This window comes from Suricata suricatta, chromosome 7 (assembly GCF_006229205.1).
Source record: "Suricata suricatta isolate VVHF042 chromosome 7, meerkat_22Aug2017_6uvM2_HiC, whole genome shotgun sequence".
Lineage (NCBI taxonomy): Eukaryota > Metazoa > Chordata > Mammalia > Carnivora > Herpestidae > Suricata > Suricata suricatta.
This window is the reverse complement of record NC_043706.1, coordinates 7,110,463-7,134,501: the sequence shown is the minus strand read 5'-3', so window position 1 is coordinate 7,134,501 and position 24,039 is coordinate 7,110,463. Positions and strand designations below refer to the sequence as shown.

Below are 24,039 nucleotides of genomic sequence, written 5' to 3'. Positions count from 1 at the left end.
GATCCCTAGCAGTGCTACTGCTGGGTCATGGGGGAGTTCCATTGATAGTTTTCTGAGGAGCCTCCACACTGTTTTCCAGAGCAGTGGCACCCATTTACATTCCTACCAAAAGTGTAGGAAGGTGCCCATTTCTCCACATCATCACCAGCATTTATAGTCTCCTGATTTGTTCATTTTAGCCACCTTGACTGGCCTGAGGTGGTATCTCAGTGTGGTTTTGATTTGAATTTCCCTGATGATGAGTGACGCTGAGCATTGTTTCATGTGCCTGTTGGCCATCTGGATGTCCTCTTTGGAGAAGTGTCTGTTTGTGTCTTCTGCCCATCTCTTCACTGGATTACTCATTTTTCGGGTGTGGAGTTTGGATACTAGCCCTTTATCCGATGTCATTTGCAGTGATCTTTTCCCATTCTGTCAGTTGCCTATTAGTTTTGTTGATTGTTTCCTTTGCAGTGCAGAAGCTTCTTATCTTGATGAGGTCCCAATAGTTCATTTTTGCTTTTGATTCCCTTGCCTTTGGAGAGGTGTCAAGTAAGAAATTGCTGTGGTTGAGGTCAAGGAGGTTGTTTCCTGGTTTCTCCTCTAGGGTTTTGATGGTTTCCTGTCTCACATTCAGGTCCTTCATCCATTTTGAGTTTATTTTTTGTGTATGGTGTAAGAAAGTGGTCTAGAATCATTCTTCTGCATGTTGCTGTCCTGATCTCCCAGCACCATCTGTTAAAGAGGCTGTCTTTCTTCCATTGAATACTCTTACCTGCTTTGTCAAAGATTAATTGGCCAGAGAATATGATACTTTAAATACGTTACTCAAAACTTGAAAGTAATTTCTACAATGAAACTGTGTGTTGATTCTACAATAGAAATTTGTGTTAAGTTTTTGGAACATAAGAGCATGGAGTAACTTATGAAGTGTGGACATGCTTTTAAATTTGTTACAGGGATGACTTTCAACATCTTTAATTCTGGACAATGCCATGTACCTTTCTCAAAAACCAGACAATGAATTGTTTTATCTGAGAATAATATGACTGGTAATTGTATTTAAGATAAAATGTATGGATAAATATATAGCATTTATTAACAAGTTAATAATAACTCTATTATTAAGAGCTGCTAAATTCTAGGTCAGCCAGTATTTCATTATTAACTTATTATAAGGTCAATACCATCAAGTCAGCTAACTTCATTGTATTCACAGGCATGACCTGGGTTATTTGTTCTGGAGGATATAACCTTTCTTTTCCTTTCAACTCAACTGTGAAGTCAGCCAACTATCCAAATTTACCCAGCAAAAAATGTTGGATAATATTTTTAGTTTTGATAGTATAAATATACTTTCTACTTACAATATCAATTAGTCATCAGCAGGAGAGACTTATATTGACATTATTTTGTAGGAATCCACTGACATCCATTTCAGGCTTTTTCTAATTTTAAGCAGGACATGCAAAACCATTTAGGGCAAACTAAGCTGTATTTAGTTAAAATGCTAAAATTTGAGCACAAAGCTAACGATTTTTGTTTGGTCATTATCGGTCATGAATCTCATACACTCTGCAGCCTTTTATGGAATTGGAGATAGTCTTTCTTGATGCTTGTTGTACCCAGAAATAGACATTACACATGTTAGATGGTGCAAAACACGAAAATGATGACACTCTATTGTTTCCTGCAACATTTAATTGCTTTTTATATTTGATTATAAAATGTTTTTATTTAGAGAGAGAAAGAGAGAGTGCAAGCAGGGGAGGAGCAGAAACAGAGGGGGCAGAGGGTCCAACATGGGCTCTGTGCCGATAGTAGAGAGCCCAGTGCAGGGCACCAACTGCAAGATCGCCCTAAGCCAAAGTTGGACAGTCAACTGAGTGAGCGACCCAAGCGCCCCTGAATTTGTTTCATTATTAATACACAGCACCCATGGGGCAGTTTTCCTTCATGAGTGCAAACAGCATTCACAGAGTTATGCAATTTGGGAAAACATTCCTTTACTGCCTCTCCCTACCTATTCTTACTTCGGTGTTCTGTGGCCAGGGGTGGTCCGCATGCACAGTCCTTTGTCCATCCTGTATTTAGTCAAAGGACCAAATTGCAGCTTTCGTGGCAATTCACAAACTGGAGTGGGTGATGGGCAAAATGGGCTTGTTTTGAATTTTGCTTCAATGTGCCAGTAATATCAAAAAATACCTTGAAGAGAAATTATTGCATTTTTGCACATGTGCATACTTACTAAATTTGATTTTAAAGAAAATGCTAATAGTACATATCTGTATGCTACACATGACCTTAAAAGGAAAACTGTTTAATTTTTAAACTTTTTTCTTTGAGAGAGAGCAAGCACATGCATGCACAAGCAGAGGAGGGGCTGAGGCAGAGGGACAGAGAGAATCTTAAGCAGGCACCACACCTAGTGCAGAGCCCAGTGTAGGGCTCAATCCCATGACCATGAGATCGTGATAGTGAGATCATGACTTGAGTGGAAATCAAGAGTCAAATGCTTAACTGACTGAGCCACCCAGGTACCCCTTAAAGGAAACAAAATTTAAACTGACACTATTCACACATAATAGGTCAGAAATGATCAAAATAGAGTTGTAGTTACATTTTCAGTAAGTTGACATGTTTCTTTAAAAATTTAAGTACATACATGTATGGAAAGGGGAAGACTGAGCAACAATTCACTCTTGAGTCTAGCAAATGTTAGGAGAAAACATCAACTTATTCTTAGATAACCATATCTGGTATATCAGAGCACTGAAAGAATGAAAATTATGAAGAAGTCCTAAATTTGTAAAATAGAAAGTGCTCAAAATACTAAATTATTTAGGAGACATTGTCAAAGACCAGTTTATGTATATCGATCAGCAATTTGAAATTATTAGTCCAAAATACATTTCTGAGAGAAAGATTTCCAGCTTCTGTTTTTCTTTAATGTTTATTTTTGAGAGAGAGGATGTGCATACGAACAGTGGAGGGGTAGAGAGGCGGGATTGGGGCACAGAGGATCTGAAGCAGGCTCTGCACTGAGAGCAGAAAGCCCAATGCAGGACTTGAATCCAGAGACCATGAGGTGAGATCATGACCTGAGCAGAAGTTTGACACTTAACTGTCTGAGCTACCCAGGTATCCCATGACTTCCAGCTTCTAAGAAAAGATTTTGAGGACACACGAAGGCAATAATCATGGCTCTGTTATATTCTGCAAAATACCAACCCAATGCCAGAAACAAATTCTACACTTAACAAAATTAAGCAACAATGGAGTTCTCATAAAAACGTAGTTTTTTCTTAATCATTGTATATTATTTTGCTAGGTTTGCTCAAAGACATGTGAATACGTGATTATTATGGTGTTTTTTATACACCACAAGGTGTATCCCATAAATGATGCACCTGCCATTAATGGGGGGAAGAACAAGCTACGACATCAGCAATAGCTGAGTGCCACCAAGAAGGAAGTCTTCACTTTGTAGGTTCAGCTGTGGAGTAACCTCCAAAATATCAAAAGTCTAAGATTAGACCACAGACAGAAGTAGATCATGTCCTCAAAGCTCAGGGAAAGCACAAGGATGAGGGGAAGAAAGTGTTTCCATTGGATTACTCTTTCTATCTCTGTGTGATTGAACGAGCATGGTATTCTTGCATGTATATGAACTAAGCCTCAGTTTCTTCTATTCCATAACTAAATAGCCTGCTAATTGCAGAAAGACACAAAAAATAGAACCAAATAATTCACACTGGCACATACAAGAAAGAGAATTACAAAGCTATGGTAGATTAAGCACTCCGAGTCCAGACTGATTTTTTTCCCTCTTGTATATATATGAAGCTAAATTTGTAAATGGAAAAATCTTGACCAGTTCACAGTGGGGTCCTATCTCCATTTTAAAACTGAAAGAATAATAGCTAAACAAGTATCGCAAAAGCTATAAAGACATTATGTGTATAAGCATAGGAGTGTGTGTGTGTGTGTGTGTGTGTTAGTAATTGGGGATTGTTGGCCTCATTAAAGGTCCATGTTCATGTAACAGGATTTCTACCATAAAGCATCCTACTTCAAGGGTATTAATCTATGACTTACCAACCTGGTAAGTCAAAGAAATTCTTCAAGAGAATTCCATGGAAATTTCCAAGGAAAGATAATTTACAAAGAAAAGGTTGTATTTTCTGGTGGAATCAAGGGGCCTGGAACATTGATTATTAACGCCAAGAGAACCTTGTTACAACAAGGACCCACAACTGGAACTCTACTTTTGTTGAAATAGCAGTGACATGTAACCAAGACGCATCTGAGGAGATGGTGCGTTGGCTTCAGCACGTGGACCAAGAGAAAATGGAACCTCACTCCAGGAAACAGGTCAGCAAGAACCAAGCTTGTGGTCCAAATGAAGTACCAAACTGAAGAGATAGAAGCCAGTCATAAACCAGTAAGATGCAACCCCAAGCTACTGGAGTCAATCTACCAGGAGCAGAAGAGTTTTGGGTGTTTTTGTGCGTGTGTGTGTTTTGTCTCTTAATCTATTTTCCTGCAGTGAACACGTTTTATGTATGACAATGAATGCTTGTCTCATGAGTGAATGAGGAAGAACTTGGGTCTCTTCTGCCCATAGTGCTTGGCAGTTGTATTTACCAGGGATGAACAGGTGTACTTAAGTACATAAAATTATATACTTAAAATAAAAGTACTCATAGTATTTAAAATTCTAAAATTAATACCAGTATTCCCTTCAATCTGCTTTTTATCAAAACACAAATAAATACCTCTGGGCAAGTTATGGGGAAAGGGGAGAAGGCGGAGTCCTGGGAGGGAGACAGGAGAGAACTTGCGCACCCTGATGTCCCCCGTCCTGAGAGGCATGAAGACACGCGTGAGTGTGATTTGTCATGCTGTACACCCACTGTGCAGACTGTGTGTATGTTATACCTCCAGCAACAACACGATCCAAGCCAAATAAAATGTGCCATTCGGCCAGATATGGGGGGAAAGAATCTGCTTTTATCCGAAGACTTTACTGCAGAAGTAATCTGTCTCAGCCAGAAGAGGGCTGCCCAGGTAGGAGCTGGAGAGTCATCGGGGCTGGAAAAGGCTTTTGGTCCTGAGCGTGCACTGCTCTCTGCAGCAGCACCAGCATAATGAGCCCAACATGTATAGTCAATTTGCAAAAGAGAAACCAGCACCTTTCTCGAAAGTTCGGTGACATAATGAGAATCCGTAACACTCTTACAAACTCACCTCTCCTCTCCGCTGCCTGGAAGGGTGATGGCAGAGAGAATGTTCTGCCGTGGAAAACACAGGCCTGCCCTGGCTGTTGGGAAGACTGGCCGTCTGCATCCATTTATCAGCATCCAGACATGTCGCCTGTTTGTCACCTGGCAGCGAGCTGCCCAGAGCACTGGACAGCCTCGGGGTGGGCTGGAGCCAGCGTCTGGGGGACACCTACCACCAAACTCCGAGTCTGTGTGACGGAACCCGGCACCGCTCCTCAGACCCAGGAAGCCTGAGGCCAAAACCCTATGCAGCACCTTCTCCTGCCACACTCAGGAATGGAAAACAATGTGTTTAGCATCCAAACAAGGCACGCCATACCAGCAACAAAGAAAGTTGTCATTTTTTAGTTTACTTGTAAGGCAGTAAGAAAAAAATTAAATAAACAAATATGGATTATTTTTATAATGAATGCAATCTTCTTAGACTAATAGCCAGAAAAGGGCTATGATGGCTACATGTCGAAAAATCCCAAATGGCAAAACATAATTAAAGTTAAAACTGTTGAACAAATAAACCTGTTAAATACATAATATTACCAGGCAAAATAGCTCTGTGTTTATCACTTTGCCACTGTAATTATGTTCACTGCAACTCTTCATGCATATATTAATATCTCGCCAACATTATGGAAGCTAAAACATAAATTGTGGAGCACTGAGTATAGTTTCAAACAGAACGAGCACAGTAAAAACTCTTGTTATTAAAAAAGAAAAATAAAAAGGACCCTTGGATTTAATGTTACTGCTAATTGCTTTACTGAGAAGTAAAAGGTTCTTCTAACTACATGGGTTAGATTCTCAAATGAATCATCGTTATGTCCCTCCACCTGGGTATCTGGCTGGGAAAGTCTTAAAATGATCTATCGCAAGTCACCTCGAGCATGAAGCCCACGAAATTATTCCCGTTTAACCTGGAGGAGGAAACACCAGGAAGTGAACCTAGGTTGTTATTCCCATGTAAACAGAAGACAAATATTTTTAAGTAATTTAAACTAATTTCCAAAGATTATGGGTAAACCATAATGGCATAGATGTGGGTTCACGTGGGTGTGTGAGTTATTAGGAACCGGGAGAGGTCAGGAAATTAATTCCCGTGGGGTGAAACTCTGTCTCCAAAAATAAGCAAGAAGAGGCTTTGAAATGATTTCTGAAGGCCTGACAGAAATCACTGCCAAAGGTTTCATGGGAAAAGAAAAAAGAAAAAATGATTACTTGCAATGATGAGCAAAAGGAGGAGGTGGAGGGAGCAGGGCATCTCAGAAGGAGACTGAGTGCACATCAGAATCTTTACTGCCTGGGTTCATACTGCATTGTTACTACTACCGACAAGTTACAGAAATAGAGTCTGGGGATTTTTAACGAAAACCACAAGCCTTTATTTTATTCAGTACTTATTTTTATTTTAGAGTATGTGAGCAGGGGCGAGTGGAGAGGGACAGGATGAGAGAGAGCATCCACACTCAGTGCAGAGCCCAACACGGGGCTTGATCCTGCAACCCGAGGGATCATGACCTGAGCTGAAATCAAGAGTCTGACACTCAACGAACAGATCCACCTAGGTGTTCCTCCTTCAGTTCTTTGAAAATAAGTCTCATGAAATGACAATCTTGGTCACTGTACCTTTTTTTGCCCATGACGTATTGACTACAAAACTGCACGGACGCGTCCAATTTAATGGCCGCCGGGCATGTGATTTTAGAGTGTGACGTTCCATTTCCTCACATTTGGATGTTAATCCCATCACTCATTCACGTCAAACGTCTGAACACCTACCGACTTTTAGCACCTCCAATTACTCCCATTTTGAGATGGATTAAAACTTAAATCATGTTGAAGGACATCACCCAGCCAGTTAATTATATATGGGAGTGGGAGGTTGCAAATCTGGATGATCTCAAGATGGAAACTATTATATAGCAACTGGTCCCCACCCCCAGCACGTCTGCGCAAATCCACGGCCCCGATTTGATCTCTCCAGAGACAGCCAGAGTGAGCAGCAACACATCACTGTTTGCTCAAGCCACGGACAAAGACCAGATTTTTACTGTGACTGGAGGGGGCCCTGAGCGCCATTCTAGCCCCATGCCCTGCCCTTGCGCCCCACCACTCACTTATGCGTCAGCAATATGGAGCCGGTTCAGATCCCCAAATCCTTAAAGCCATCTAACCCCTGAGCTTTGGTGCACATGGTCCACTCTTGCTGGAGAAAGGCTTCCTCGCCTCTTCAACTTGCCATCCCCTGTATTTATTTTCCTTCACCCCTCCTGTGCAACATCACCTCATCCAGGAAGTCTTTGATGAGGACCAAAGCCCACAAAGGTATCTTCATGGGAGGCTTTCAACAAGTAATCCCTAGTCTGCTGTGTCTCTTCTATGGGATCACCAGCTACTTAAAGAAAGGGACCTGTGTTATTAAACTTCAAAACCCCAGGACCTATCATTGCTCCTGAGATGAAGTTGCCATTCACTCATTCAAGCAAGTTGAATGACTAAGATGAATCCACAAAAGCCAAAATAGAGAAGAGGAGAAAGGAAGGACCAAATGGACAGCAATGACACTTGGAACTTCCACACTGCTCTGTGCTTGTGCTGGCCTGCTCAGAGACAGCCCTGTCAAATATTTTCCCAAACTCTTCTATTACACATATTGCCCACATGGCAGGCAGATGTTCTTCAGCTTGTTATGACGACATTGCAACTCAGAAAGATGTTAGAGATTTGCCTAAATGTGAGCAGCTAGTTGATGGCAGGGTTGGAGCTGGACCTTCGAGGACTCGGTCAGCTTCCGTCCGCGTGACTGCTCTGTGATATGTGCCACAGAAAAGATACACCAGGAAGGAAGGAGGAAGGAGGGATAGGAAAGAATCTTCGCCAGAACAATTCTTTGAACCCAACACCTTTCATTTAATAAATGTAGAGAGAAAACATCGCGTTGCGGTTTGAGCACATGCAACCTCAGAACAAAATTAGACAGCCTTGCTAATTTAGGTGGAGGCCCAAGTTTCGGGGACAAGGAGGTAGAAATAGACAAGCCTAGTTTGGGGCACCAGGATTTCAGGTAGCAGCTCAAATCGAGTAGCACTGAGTGAGGCCGAGAGCCAGCTGTGAGGGCCCCGGGAGAATTGTAGGGCACAGAAACTGCCAACAGAATGGGAACAACTTCATCAGCCGTGAAAGACTTCAGGCATTAAACAAGTCCTGGCCAGGTCACTTGGCTGCTGTCACAGGGAGGTCCTGTAAACCCAAGTTGTCATTGAAAAGACAGGATTTGAAGTCTTTCCAAGGCATTGGCAGTATCCAACGAATCATATCCACAGACGTAAGGCTGGACAGGCCTGTGAGGTCACCCGTGCAGAGAGCCTCAAGTATTTTCAATTACTCTTTAAACATATGACCCAACACCCCAGCTCCCTTTAACGTGGTGCGACAGCCCAGTGACTGGGTGACCGGGTTTTCTTCCACAGGAAACACCTTGGAACAAAACTTCTGTTTCCTGCTCATTGTAGAGGAAAGATCCAAGTGAGGGGTAAGATCCCACGGGTGTCCTGACCCTGAAGGAGCCATTTCAACTCAAACAGTTCTATGGAATATGCACAAACTCCAGCACTGATTGGCCTTGGACGTGAGCACTGGCTTCACCTGATGACAGCAGATCCATGTTCATTCCCTAAAGCACAAAAGCAGCTTTCACTCAAGGAGCCTCCATGAGAAGGAAACATTAGGACACCACGTCCGATCTGCAGGTAACTGATATGACATTGATCATCCTGCTGTATCTCTCTGGAGTCCCCAAATCTCATTCAACCCACATATGACATTCTATAGCACTACAGATGTTGATGTATATAAAATCCTGAGATATTTACTTAAAAAAATCAAGCACAGAGGCATTGGAGGGAACCAGTGGATACAGGCAGCTGTGAGAAACAGAGCTCTCGGGACCAAAAGCAAATCCTTGGAGACCCCTTATCAAGTGAATGAATGAAGGAATCAGAATTTTTCTGCTGTTGCGGTGTGTAGGCCTATGAACATTTTATCACCTGACCGTAAACCTCCCTTGAAATGCAGTCAGCCTTGATTCCAGCCAAGGATAGTGTCTTAACAAGTTGTTACAACTAATATTAACATCATTTTGGTATCTTCAGATTATGAATTAGAAATGTTTGCACTCATAGGTCTAACAGGAGAAACCTAACAGAGGACCATGGGGAGAGGAAGGGGGATAGAGAGCTGGGGAGAGTGAGGGACACAAATCATGAGACTACTGAATACTGAAGACAAACCATGGACTGAAGGGGGAGGGAGGGCAGGGGTGATGGTCATGGCGGGGGGCACTTGTGGGGAGAAGCACTGGGTGTTATATGGAAACGAGTTTGCAAATAAACGATTAAAAAAAATGTTTAAATTATGGGGCACCTGGGTGACTCAGTTGGTGAGGCGTCTGAGTCTAGATTCCAGCTCAGGTCATGATCTCATGGTTTGTGAGATCAAGCCCCATGTCAAGGTCTGGCAGTGCAGAGCCTGCTTGGGATTCTCTCTTTCCCTCTCTCTCTCTCAATGTAAGTAAACTTTTAAAAATGTTTAAATTCTCTTATCCCTTAATCATTTTTTTCTAATTGAAATTCATTAAATTAAATCCACGTTGTTCTGTCCTGCTACATAGCCACAATACCCCCAAATTGAAGTAATTTCTTATTTACTTGCTTCCATCATCCTAATGCTAAACACTGCAAGTGTAGAGTACCCTGGCAGAGTGCTGTTAGCTATTTGGAGACTGTATTCTAGACCAATCTTGCAAATAAAATGAATAAATAATATAGGAATGCCCTGGGTCCTTCATTCACCAGACTTACACAGCACAGAAGTGTTCCAGAGAGTGACAGTAACGTTAAAATATGTAAATACCTAAATTGGACAATTCAGGCACAAAAATCTGCCCTAGCCTGGTTCTTATATGAATTGATATGTTATGTATTTCTGTTGTAGAAGTTAATATATTTCTTGGCTTCTAAATTCTCGTATCTCCTACAATACCGTGTCTTGAAAGTGTTACACAAAGTATTAAGAAAGCACTAATCTAGAAAGTTTAAGTACTGTGTTTGGTTTTATCAGCCATCCAGAGCAGAGCTTGTCTTCATAATGAGGCGTTTCCGAACAGCATGACAGAGTAGTTTTAAATCGGCCTTGACAAGCTACTCCGAGCCTGACCATTCCTGAATGCACACTTGTCCATCTCTATACACACTCAGGACACCACTGTGAGCTCTGGGTGGAATTCTTTAAATTTCCTCTTATTCAATATCAATGGCCTGTGCTGCTGAAAATGTATCTTAAGTTCGCAAAACAGTGTTGATTTCTGGGGTTGGCATGCCCTATTTTCTCACTTAATGCAAAGGAATTGAGATGAAGCATCTTTGTTTAGCTCCAAAATGAATGATTTTCTAGCCATGTTGTTGCACTGTTGCATTTGCGAAGGGTTCCGGAAATCATTTTTGCTGTATTTGTAACTTTGTATTTCTAAGGCTTTATTATCATTACTATTATTATTCAGTGCAGCTTTAGAATTAAAGTGTGTACAGTCACTCCTGCTTAAAGCAAACATAGCCTAAAGCAAATATAAAAATTTCCCCCTTGGTCCCTGAACCTGCTTCTACTTTATGTGGGCAATCAACCAAAGGTCAGATTTATGATTGCGGGGGCAAGCGTTCAACTAATGAAAACCATGGAACTTTCTAGTCACTTAGGTTGGAGGAGTTTGTGCAGTTGTTCCAAGACTTATTGGCTCAAATTTCCTTGGCCCTCTCTTTCTGCCTCCTTTTCAATACCAAGAGATGATCCGTTCAGTTCTTTCAACTTCTCTGGAAATCATAGAGGTGACAGCATTGGCTTCTCTCCGTCCTCGAAAAAGTCCAAGTGGAGAGAATGTCACTGCATACTTTTGGGATAAAAAGCCTTAGGTACTGGCATTTTCTAGCAAGAGTTAGTCTAGCTTCTATGTTGAAAAATATTTCTTTGCATAGTTTATCAGTTTTCATTTGCTTCTGACTCAATATCTGATGATTATTCAGTTTCCTCTTTGTCTCCTTTATCTTCACTGTCCCTTCTACACCTGCTGGGCTGCATCCCTGCTCCGTATCTTTAAAAAAATTTTTTTTTCATTTATTTTTGAGAGAGAGACAGAGTGCAAGCCAAGGAGGGGCAGAGAGACAGAGAGACAGGATTCAAAGCAGGCTCCAGGCTCCGAGCTTTCAGCACAGAGCCTGACAAGGGGCTCAAACCCATGAACCATGAGATCATGACCTGAGCTGAAGTTGGACACTCAACCTGCTGAGCCACCCAGGCACACCGCTCCCCACAACCTCCCAGCTCATTATCTCTTTAGGGGATTTAAGTGGTCAGTGTAAAATACGGGCAGTTTTCTCTCTTCTAAAAACTGTTATTTACACGTTATTTACATGTTAGAGTCAGTCCTGCAGTAGAAGACTCTGTAGAGGACAATTCACTAGTCTGAGCAAGAACAAGTAAAATCAGAGCCGCTGCATGAAATGAGGTGTATAAAGAAATGTGCAAACAAAGAAAACGGAAGGAATCCAATGGTAAGTGTGCCAACAGTGAAATGCATAAGCAGTTGCCACAGGTGAAGAGCATTGAAGCAGAAATGGTTTTGTTTTTGTAACTGTGTTTCAGATATAATTGAATGAAAATAACATATAGCCCTCGCCCAGGGCTCACAATTTCAATTCATGGGAGAGAGAGGACAGTGGCACTGCCGTGGTGGGGGCGAGGATGGGAAAGAGGGGGGAGACAAAGATCCAAACAGGCCCAAAGATGGGTGGGTGTTGCCAGGCAGTTTTTAAGGGGACCTTACACGGAACATGCCATTCGTGCCTTCTCCATTCAGTGGGGGCTTCTACAATTCCTGTCGTCCAACAAGATCTGTTGGCTTTTCCCTTTAGCCTCATACTTTGTGTTCTGCTTTACTTGTAGCTTACTGAGTGTGCATTCTGTGTTGATTAATTATGTTTATGTACGAGGCTGTGAAGGCCTGTCAGAATTCCATTTGGGTTGCTTGTCATGGGCTCAGAGACACCTGGCAGGTTTATTCTTCTACCCTCTGGTGGGATCCCGCAGATCTTTGATGCAGAGAGACAGGCTCCATGTCAGTAACCAGGACCCAAGGTAAACCCACGGGTGTCATTGTGGTGTGATTTGCAGATAGCAGGGTACTGGGGAAGAGAATGTCAATTAAGTCTAATACAAGTGTGCTGTGTGTACGTATTCCTAGTGTGGGTTATAATTCCCAGGGCTTTTAGATTGTGAATAATTGACACCCCTGTAAGGTGGATCACTGTAATTGTCCCCATTTCGCTGAGGAGGAAATTGTCTTGCACTCCGGAAAAGCTCATTTACGCTCTATGTACCTTTGCTGCGTACCCAGGCACTTCCCAGGGGTGCTGTGAGGACCAATTACTAATTATCTGGAAGAGCTCTTATGCTCTGATGAGATCCTTTGGAATGTAGGTCTCTGTGAAACACTGGTGATACCTTGTTCATGTTGTCTGTAACAGCTGGCATCAGGCCAGGTGCCTTTGGTCATCTCATCCACACTGTCAGGCTAGGGGAGAGGAAAGAGGGGGTCCTAAAAAGAATGTATCAGGAGAGAAGGTGCTGCACCTGGCCATGAATCACACATCAAGACTATATCAGTAGGGGCACCTGGGTGGCTCAACCGGTTGAGCGTCCGGCTTCGGCTCAGGTCATGATCTCACAGTTCAGGGTTCGAGCCCCGCATCATGCTCTGTGCTGACCACTAGCTCAGAGCCTGGAGCCTGCTTCAGATTCTGTGTCTTCCTCTTTTCTCTGACCCTCCTCTGCTCGCGCTTTCTCTGTCTCTCAAAAAATAAATAAATAACACATTTAAAAAATGTAAAGACTGTATCAGTAGAGAAACTAACTCTATGTGATCCTCCCATTAAAATGATTTTTTTAAAAAAACATAGAAAGTTAGAACATTTTAGAATTGGAAGGGTCCTGATGTCTACTAGGTGCTAAACCAGCAGTGATAAAGATTTGGTACAATATGGCAATATCTAATGAAAACAACATAAGTGACTCAAAGGAAGAATAGTGACCCAAGCAAATTCAGTGTCCTGGGACACTTGGGTTAATTAGAGAATAATTTCAAGAGAAGAGGTTTGACCAAAGTTGCAACAAGAAGTGATAATGGATGAAATCCTCAGATTGTCTTATGTTGGCCCATGTCATGAGCAGGTGGTGCCAAACCAGCATGCTCTGCTGATGTTACCATGTGCCTCTCAGGAGCAACTTAATTTCTCTGAGTCTTAGAGGTGTTTTTCATTGGTAAGACGGGAGAAGTAATGGTTTGTACCCAATGAGGATTTGGAGAAGAGCAAATGAGGTGATACCTGTCAAAACATGGGAAGAGAAATGGACACATAATCAATTATCAATAAATCCACTATTTCAGGGAGGAGGCAAGATGGCGGAGAAGAAGGGAGTTCCGTATGTCTCACCCACATCTCTCAAACAAAGAAGAGCTGAAGCCAAAGGACTCTGAACCGCAAGAGTCTGGGAGGAAAAGAGATGGAGTCCACTAAGACGACAGCCTCACAGGTGCGTGATTGCGAGCTGGGGAAGATAAAAACAGGCCGGGACACGGAGGCGTGGAAGGGAGGGAGGCCCCTCTGTGGAGAGACGAGGGGAAGAGAAAGAGTAGCGGGGGAATAGAACTGTTCCTGGAGAAGAGAAAAACCTCAGCCCAGGACCGAGCGGGACCCTGTCATCCCATGTCTAACTGCAGTGCTTTCAGATAGAGATCCTGTCTCTAACTGAGGAGGTTTCTTTGGGCTTGGTGTCCCAGTCCCAGAAACTCCCTTCGGCACAGATGGTATGCAAGGGACGCAGTTGGCATCAGGAGGAATGAGTCCCCTATGCACTCCCTGGCTAGGAAGTGCCCCAACTTGCAGGATTACATTTCAGGCGGTACCATTAACACGAATGGAGTAAGATCCGGAAACAAGGCTGGGTGTGGGTCATAGAACATGGCCCACCTTGGTTGTGTCCATGGCACAGTGAGATTGGACCCAAAAGAGCGATTTTCAATGCCTGATTTCAGAAGGGACTGGGGGTCGCCATTTTTTTCCCCACAACCGCCAAACCAGGGCCTCAGGGAGCAGCCTATGGGACTCACAGTACAGGTGAGACCTGTCTACACCAAACCATGCCCATCTGTGCTGGGTAGCTGTTTTTTTGTTTGTTTGTTTGTTTGTTTTTATTACCAGAGCCTGGATAGATGATACAGAAACACACAGCCCCTCCACCAAGACCAGCATTGATGTATTGCTGTGATTAAAATCAATTCTTGCTAATCAGTCAGATATATTCTCCCCTATCTCATTCTTAACTCTCCCCTCCTCTGGACTGAGTATTATGGTTATAGGTTCACATGGTGGAGAGTCCCAATTATCACTATGAGTAGGGGAATTAAAAACTGAAAGGCACAACAAGAGAGACCAAGGGACACCATTAAAAGAATACTTCCTGAATGGACAGGCCTTCCTGTCCATGAGTCTATGAGCTCCTTTAATATAGCAATACACACAGGTGCAGAATGCATAAAAAGCTTTTAAAATTTACAAGAGACAGAAAGCTAGCCAAAATGATGGAATGGAACAACTTTCCTCTAAAGAAATTCCAGGAAGAAGTGACAGCTAAAGAATTGGTCAAAACAAATATAAGCAACATAACTGCCCAAGAATTTAGAACAATAGTCATACAGTTAATTGCTCGGATTGGAAAAGGCATGGAAGACCCAGAGAAGCTATTGCTACAGAGATTATGGACCTTAAAAATAGTTGCGATGAATTAAAAAATACTATAAATGAGGTGCATAATAAAATGGAGGTAGCCACTGCACGGATTGAAGAGGCAGAGAGGAGAATAGGTGAATTAGGGTGACAATTACAGATAAAGAGGAAGCCAAGAAAAAGAGATAAATTGATCCAGGAGCATGAAAGGAGAATTCAAGAACTGCGTGATGCAATCAAATGGAACAATATCCCTATCATAGAAGTCTAGAAGAAGAGTGAAAGGAGCTGAATGGAGTACTTGAAAAATTAGAACCAAGAACTTCCCCAATCTGGGGAAGGAAACAGACATTGAAATGCAAGAGGCACAGAGAACTTCCCTCAGATGTAACTTGAATCAACCTTCAGCACGACATATCATAGTGTAACTGGCAAAATATAAGGATAAAGAGAGAATTCTGAGAGCAGCTAAGGATAAAGGGGCCCTAATATACAAAGGGAGACATATAGACCTATCTACTGAAACTTGGCAGGCCAGAAAGGAATGGTAGGAAGTCTTCAATGTGATGAACAGAAAAATATGCAGCCAAGAATCTTTTATCCAGCAAGCCTGTCATTCAGAATAAAAGGGGAGATAAAGGTTTTGCCAAAACATAAAAATTGAAGGAATTCATCACCACTAAACCAGCCCTACAAGAAATCCTAAGGGGGACTCTCTGAGAGAAATGTTGCAAGGAACACATAGTACCAGAGACGCTACTACAAGCATGAATCCTACAGAGAACATAATGACTCTATACCCATATTTTTCTATAATAACACTGAATGTAAATGGACTAAATTCTTCAATCAAAAGACATAGGGTATCAGAATGGATTAAGAAAAACAAGATCCATCTATTTGCTGTCTATAAGAGACTCACTGTAGACCTGAGGATACCTTCCAGATTGAAAGTGAGGGGATGGAGAAATATCTATCATGCTATTAGAAGTCAAAAGAAAGCTAGAGTGGCCATACTTGTATTGGACAAACTGGACTTTAAAGTTAAGGCAGTAACAAGAGATGAAGAATAGCATTACATAATAATTACAGGGTCTATCCATCAAAAAGAGCTAACAGTTATAAATGTCTATGCATTGAATGCAGAAATGCACCCCAATACATAAAACAATCACAAACATAAACTATCTTCTTCATACGAATGTGCTAATTGCAGGGGACTTTAATACTCCACTTACAGCAATGGATAGATCAAGTAGACAGAAAGTCACTAAAGAAATAATGGCCCTGAAGGATATGTTGGACCAGATGGATTTGACAGATATATTTAGAACTCTACATCCCGAGGCTATGGAATTCCCTTTCTTCTCCAGTGTACATGGTACATTCTCCAAGATAGATCACATACTGGGTCATAAAGCAGCCTTCCATCAATATAAAAGAACTGAGATCATACCATACACACTTTCAGATCACAATGCTATGAAACTTGAAATCAATCACAGGAAAAAGTCTGGAAAACCTCCACAACATGGAGGTTAAAGAACACCCTACTAAAGAATGAATGGACCAATTAGGCAATTAGAGAAGAAATGAAAAAAAAATTATGGAAACAAATGAAAATACACTAATCCAAACTCTTTGGTATGCAGCAAAGGCAGTCCTAAGAGGCAAATACATTGCAATCAGGCCTATTTCCAGAAACTAGAAAAAGCACAATACAAAATCTAACAGCGCACCTAAAGGAACAAGAATCAGAGCAGCAAAAACACTACAAACCCAGCAGCAGAAGAGAAATAATAAAGACCAGGGCAGATATAAACAATACAGAATCCAAAACAAGAAAAAAAAAAAAAACAGTTGAACAGACCAGTGAAATCAAACACACTACCAAAATTCAAATGGGAAGAGATAGAAAATTTTAACTGAACCATAACTAGTGAAGAAATTGAATCTGTTATCAAAAATTTCCCAAACAAGAGCACTGAGCCAGATGGCTTCCCTGGGGAATTCTACCAGACATTTAAATCAGAGTTAATACCCATTCTTCTCAAGCTATTCCAAAATATACATACAAAAGGAGAACTTCCTGACTCGTTCTATGAAACCAGCATCACTTTGATTCCCAACCAGAGACCCAACAAAAAAGAGAACTACAGGTCAATATCCTTGATGAATATGGATGCAAAAATCCTCAACATGAGAATTCAACAACATATAAAAAGAATTATCCAGGGGCACCTGGGTGGCTCAGTCTGTTTATCATCCGACTTCAGCTCAGGTCATGAGTTTGAGCCCCGCATCAGGCTCTGTGCGGACAGCTCAGAGCTGGAGCCTACTTTAGATTCTGTCCCTCCCTTACTCTCTGCCCCTCCCCCCTCATGCCCTGTCTCTCTCTCAAAGACAAATGTTAAAAGTATTTTAAAAATAAAATTAAATGAAATTAAATTAGAAGAATTATCCACCATGATCAAGTGGGATTCATTCCTGGGTTACAGGGCTGTTTCAATATTCACAGATCCATCAGTGTGATACATTACATTCACACAAAAAAGATAAAAACCATATGGTCCTGTGGATAGATGCAGAAAAAGAATTTGACAAAATACAGCATCCTTTCTTAATAAAGACCCTTGAGAAAGTCGGGATAGAAGGAACTTATTTAAACATCATCAAAGCCATTTGTGAAAAGCCCACAGTGGGGCACCTGGGTGGCTCAGTCAGTTGAGCCTCTGGCTTCGGCTCAGGTCATGATTCACAGTTCGTGAATTTGAACCCTGCGTTGGGCTCTGTGCTGACAGCTAGCTCAGAGCCTGGAGCCTGCTTCGGATTCTGTGTCTGCCTCTCTCTGACCCCTCCCTTGCTTATGCTGTCTCTCTTTCTGTCTCTCAAAAATAAATTTTAAAAAATGGAAAAAAAAAGAAAAAGAAAAGCCCACAGCTAATATCATCTTCAATGGGGAAAAACTGAGAGCTTTCCCCCTGAGATCAGGAACACGACAGGGGTGCCCACTCTCACCACTGTTGTTTCACATGGTGCTGGAAGTCCTAGCATCAGCAATCAGATACCAAAAGGAAATAAAAGGCATCAGAATCGGCAAAGAAGTCCTCAAACTTTCCCTTTTTGCAGATGACATGATACTCTACATGGAAAACCTGACAGACTCCACCTGAAGCCTACTACAACTGATCCATGAAATCAGCAAAGTTGCAAGGTACAAAATCAACGTACAGAAATCGCTTACAGTTTTATACACCACTAACGAAGCAACAGAAAGAGAAATCAAACTGATCCCATTCACAATTGCACAAAAAAAACATAAAATACCTAAGAATAAACCTAACTAAAGATGTAAAATGATCTGTATGATGAAAACTATAGAAAACTTATGAAGGAAATGGACACAAAGAAATGGATCAGAAGGATAAATATTGTTAGCTTGTCAATACTACCCAAAGGAGTCTACACATTCAATGCACTCCCAATCAGAATTGCACCAGCATTCCTCTCAAAGCTAGAACAGACTATCCTAAAATTTGAATGGAACCACAAAAGACACCAAATAGCCAATGTAATACTGAAGAAGAAAACCAAAACAGGAGGCATCACAATCCCAGACTTTAGCCTCTACTATAAAGCTGTCATCATCAAGACAGGATGGTATTGGCACAGAATCAGACACATAGACCAATGGGATAGAATGGAGAACCTAGAATTGGACCCACAAACGTATGTCATTTAATCTGTGACAAAGCAGGAAAGAGTATCCAATGGAATATTGGACAACATAAAAAAAAGAATGATTCTAACCACTTTCTTACACCATACACAAAGACAAATTCAAAATGGATGAAGGATCTGAATGTGAGACAGGAAACCATTAAAACCCTAGAGGAAAAAGCAGGGAACAACCTTCTTGACCTCAACTGCAGCAATTTCATGCTTGACACATCTCCAAAGGCAAGGGAATCAAGAGCAAAAATGAACTATTGGCAGGAAACTATAGATGGGGGCGAGGATGTGGAGAAACGGGCACCCTCCTACACTGTTGGTGAGAATGTAAACTGGTCCAGCCACTATGGAAAACAGTGTGGAGGTTCCTCAAAAAATTAACAGTAGAACTCCCCTATGGCCCAGCAATAGCTTTGCTGGGGACTTACCCAAGATATACAGAAATGCTGATGCATAGGAGCACATGTACCCCAATGTTCATAGCAGCAATGTCAACAATAGCCAAATCATGGAAAGAGCCTAAATGTCCATCACCTGATAAGTGGATCAAGAAGATGTGGTTTATATATACAATGGAATACTACATGACAATGAGAAAGAATGAAATCTGGCCATTTGTAGCAAAGTGGATGGAACTCGAGGGTGTCATGCCAAGCAAAATAAGTCAGGCGGAGAAGCACAGATAACATCACAGATAACATATGTTTTCATTCATATGTGGAACAGGAAAAATTTAAAAGAGGACCCTGGGGGTGGGGAAGCAGGGGCGGGGGAGGGAAACCATAAGAGACACTAAAATACTGAGAACAAACTAACAAACTGAGGGCTGATGGCGGTGGGCGAGAAGGGAAAGGGGTGATGGCCATGGAGGAGGGCACTTGTTGGCATGAGCTCTGGGTGTTATATGGAAACCACTTGACAATAAACTATAAAAGAATAAAGAATCTACTATTTCATTGTAGCTGTTGTGTTGCTCCCTCCAGAAGTAGGTGCTCACAGTCTTTACTGAATGAATGCTAAATTACTCTTTCCACTAGGTCATTTCTCTGGTTTGGTGTAATAGCATTGGAGAGTGAATGAGGGAAGTTTTAGAGATGGGCTGGTGTGCTATGAATAAGGACGAAAGGAAAAGGAGACAGAAAACAACTTTTCTTCATGTAATGGCATTATTGTCTTGATGCACCTGGCAATGGCTAGCCTTCTTTAAAGGATCTTCTGTTCCTCAAGCTCCATTCCTCCTTCAACCATTGCTATTTGCATTCTCTTGACTGTGCTCACCAGAGTCCTCAGGGCCACCTCCCTTGCTGAGTCAACAGCCATTCTTCTGCCCTCCTTTTCCTTGACTTCCCCTCTGCACTGGACACCAGGCTGGCCCCCTTTCATAGGCTGCATTTTCTCTCTCACTCTCAGCACCTTTCATGACATTTGCTCTCCTTGGGTTTTTTCCTGTATTTCTGACTGCTCCTGCTACTGAACTCCTCTGTGGGTGACCACTGATGTGACTGGTGCCCAGGACTTTGCCTGCTCCTTGCACCTCTAATCCACCCTTCCAAGGGGCTCCTGGACTCTCCCATCGTGTGCCCCATCACCCCTTCCCTCCCACATGTGATCTGAACTTCTCCTCATCCCATGAGCTACCCTGAGAATTACCCTCTCATCTTCCCATTGGTCTTATTTCCGGTTGCCCTTCTGCCTCAGGGTAGGCTTCTCTGACTTTTGCACAACCAAGACTCACTTGCAACCATTTCCTCCATTGCGATACTCAGCCTGTTTTCTTCCAATGACTTGTAAATGTCTGCTTTCCCTGCAAAATGCCCATGGCTTCCTGGTACCCTCTGTTCTGTGCAGAGGCTCAGAGCAGAAGAGGTGAGGAGGCAGAGAAACCTCTTCTGCACTCTCTGATCCCGGGAGTGGGGCAGCTCTGCCCAGGGCCCATGCCTTTATCTGATGTGCAGGGAGAACTTTTGGGGTAAGAGAAGCCCGACCCTCTAATAACTTGAAAGCTTAATGAAGAAAGTATCTGTGTTGTTCAACACTGAATTCTCAGCTCCCATTACAGCGCCTGGAATCTCTCAACTAATACTTGTTAGATAAATTCTATCCATTACTATGTTGTACACGTAAACTGTCCTCATGACAGTGGTGACCCACATTGTGGTTCCTGAGCACCAGGAATGTGGCTTGCGATCTGCTCACCATAAAGCAAGTCTGAGTTTCAGTCTTAGAAAAATGAAAAAGGCAGTGCGTCTTATTAATAATTTTGTATTGATTACATTGATCTAAAACAACATTTTAGAGCTGTCTTAAATCAAATGTATAATTCAGATTAATGTCACCTATTTCTTTACATTTTTCTTTTGAGTGGCTACTAGAGATTTTGCACTTGAAGCTCCCATTAGGCATCTGTTGGACAGCATTGTTCCAGACTTCCTTCTGCGATACTGTTCTATATTCAAGCCTTCACTGACCTTCTCCAGCTCATGTCCCAGGGCCACTGTCCAACTCAACAAAACGGAACTGATCACATTTCCCAATAACTCGTACCTCCTTCTCGGAGGTGGTCCATGCTCACAATTCACCCAGTCACCTAAGCCAGAACATTGGCATATTTCACAACTCATTTGTTCTGCATAAAATGACTCTTTTCCTCCAATTTGCCCTTTTCCTAGTCTGCCCTTTCCTGTGCTATGAAAATGGCCACCAGACTTTCCAGGGTAAATTAGGTGATGACTCTCCATCAGCACCATATAAAACACCCTTTTTGGCAAAGCATATATGGAACAGCCTTTCATTATGATCAGGTTGCTGTCTGTCTTCCACTCCAGTTTGTCCATTCTCTATTGTCTAACGCTCTCTGCTTCGTGCTAATAAAAAGGGTCATTTACAGAGTATGTTCCAAAAACATACCTACCATTCTCATTTTACAGATGAAGAAATGGAAGCAGACACGTTAAAGAATCTGTAGAGCATTTCACCTAACTAGGTGACAGAGCCGGTACTTGAAGCCAGGCCACTTGACCGCATGACCGTCCTCAGCCAATGTGTTCAATTTCCCTTCCGCAGTGATGAGGTACTTGCTGCTCTCCGAGCGCATCGACACTTGCCATCCGGGTGTATCTTTGCAGTGCCACTCCCTATGCTTGGGAATGTCTGCCACTCCCTCATCACCTCGTTGACAAGGACATCTACGTGGAAAGTTATCAGCCCTTACCAGGAACCATTTAGTGCTTTTCCCTCATGTTCTCCTAGCATTTAAAATAAAGAAATACTAAGTGTCTTTCTCACTGAGATGATGTATCTTTTCTTTCTTAGTTTTCTAGTGTTGAGCACAGCACCTGACACATGGTTGGTTCCTAGTGTACTTGTATTGGGTTTGGGACTGCAGGGGTGGCTGGAGGGACACTGCTTTGACCAGGACGTTGTTGGCTAGAAGCTGGTGAGGCTGCTGACTGAGTCAACCTTATCTGGACTCTTGAGATTTCTATTTCTAATTTGAGAAATTCTAAGTTGAGAACCACTGGACTGGACAAGAATGAAGTTCATCCTAGTCAGTCTCCTAGTGCAGAGGATTTCATTCATGGGACCACTTTTCACAGAGTCCTTGAATTCCAGGAAGGTGTTAAGAGTGGAGATAATTTACTAGCCAATGCACTAACTGTACCAGGAAGTGAACTGAGACTGCCAAGTTTAAAGACCTCCTCCACAATGATGCTATTAGAGCCTTTATTTGAATGCAAACTCCTGCCTTGGAAGGTACCCTGACTCTTTCTTAGGAACACATAAATACTAGGATGATTTTACACAGACACTCACACAAACACACCATCACTGCTAATCAACATATTAAAATAATATATGTTTCCTTACCTAAAACCCAGAGTCATTTGTGGGAATAATCAGGACTGATAGAAATTGGGTGATTTAACCCAAACATCTCCTCACTTACTTGTATACTTTACAAAGAAATGCTCTACTTCACTTTCCCCACGATGAGGAAAATCTACCCAGCCAACACTTTTCAGACCAGCCAGTGCAAAGAAATCAACTTTCCTCCATTTTGCTGACTCAATTTTTTTCAGTCTTTACTTTCATAATTATCACTGGAGCTGCTAACACTTTTCTAATAGTCATTCTCTACCATGACTTCTGCAAAATGCTTGACATACCTTTCCACAGTCAAGGCAGACAACAACTCTATAGGGTTAGGTTACTAACACAATTTCCCATTTTACAGTGACACACTGAAGTCCAGAGATTGAATAAACTCCGCAGGGTCACGGAACTCTTCTACCGCAGAAATTGTGGAGTTGTAGTTAAAGTAAACCCGCTCTTAGCCACTAATCTAGTCCATGTGCTCTCGACACTTTTCATTTTCTGTTTAGAAAGATGGAATTACAGAACTAAAGACCTAGAAATCATTTAGATTCTGTCTGGTCCCTATGAATTGTTTGGTAGAAACGCAAAGTCAGGTTCTGGAAAACAAATGAATCGACTTCTCCTGGACTTACTGTTCTTAAAATGTTTTCCACATTTTTCTACGTCACGCAAGAAAATGCTTCTCATAAGTGTACATGATAAACACGGATGACTGACTTTCTTGAATCCTTCCATAAACATATACAGCCATATAAACACATGCATATGCATATATGTATATCAAAACCCAGTCTGTGTTTCGCTAATAATACAGACCCTAGGAATAACAACCAGCCTGTCAAAACATCGGAGAAGGACCACATTTTGGAGAGAATTCCAGTATCATTACCATTGACATGGGTAGAATAGACGAGTGTCCCTTAACTACCGCCTGTCAGGACCTACTCCTATCTTAGTACCCAGTTTAAATAGTACTCAGCCAGCTGCCTGTGGATTTAGCCAACATTGCATGTTAATGCAAGAGTCTGATTGCCCAGATGGTTATTTCTAGGCTCTTAATCAAAAATAGTAACTGAGCATGGGTCCATAGCACATCTAGCCCATGCACAGGCTGGTAGCTTCTTGCTGTCTTCATAGATACCCCTCCCGTGCATCCTGGGCAGGTCAGTGGTGGCTCTTTTGATAATTCCCATGAGGGACAGGAGGCGGGAAGCAGAAAAGACTGGACATCAGTCGTTGAAATCTGTGAAAATCCCTACAGTACTTCATCCTTCATATCTTTGCATTTTTCCTGTCTTCACTGCTGTGATTGTATCCGTAGCATTCCCTCTCTCTGTGAA

General features: G+C 42.1%; 2 long non-coding RNA genes across 3 annotated transcripts in view; both read left to right on the top strand.

Moving 5' to 3' along the window:
- LOC115296592 overlaps nucleotides 1-22,111 on the top strand; it is a 54,824-nt gene extending 32,713 nt beyond the window's left edge. The window contains exons 2-3 of one of the 2 annotated variants that reach the window (XR_003910940.1): nucleotides 11,727-11,860; nucleotides 21,751-22,111. This is a non-coding gene — a long non-coding RNA (uncharacterized LOC115296592). The remainder of the gene's footprint in view (nucleotides 1-11,726; nucleotides 11,861-21,750) is intronic. The other variant, XR_003910941.1, reaches the window with a different exon arrangement.
- LOC115296591 lies at nucleotides 13,808-14,660 on the top strand. The gene is made up of 2 exons (XR_003910939.1): nucleotides 13,808-13,898; nucleotides 14,567-14,660. It is a non-coding gene; the product is annotated as an uncharacterized LOC115296591 (long non-coding RNA).
- Nucleotides 22,112-24,039: the final 1,928 nt, after the last annotated feature.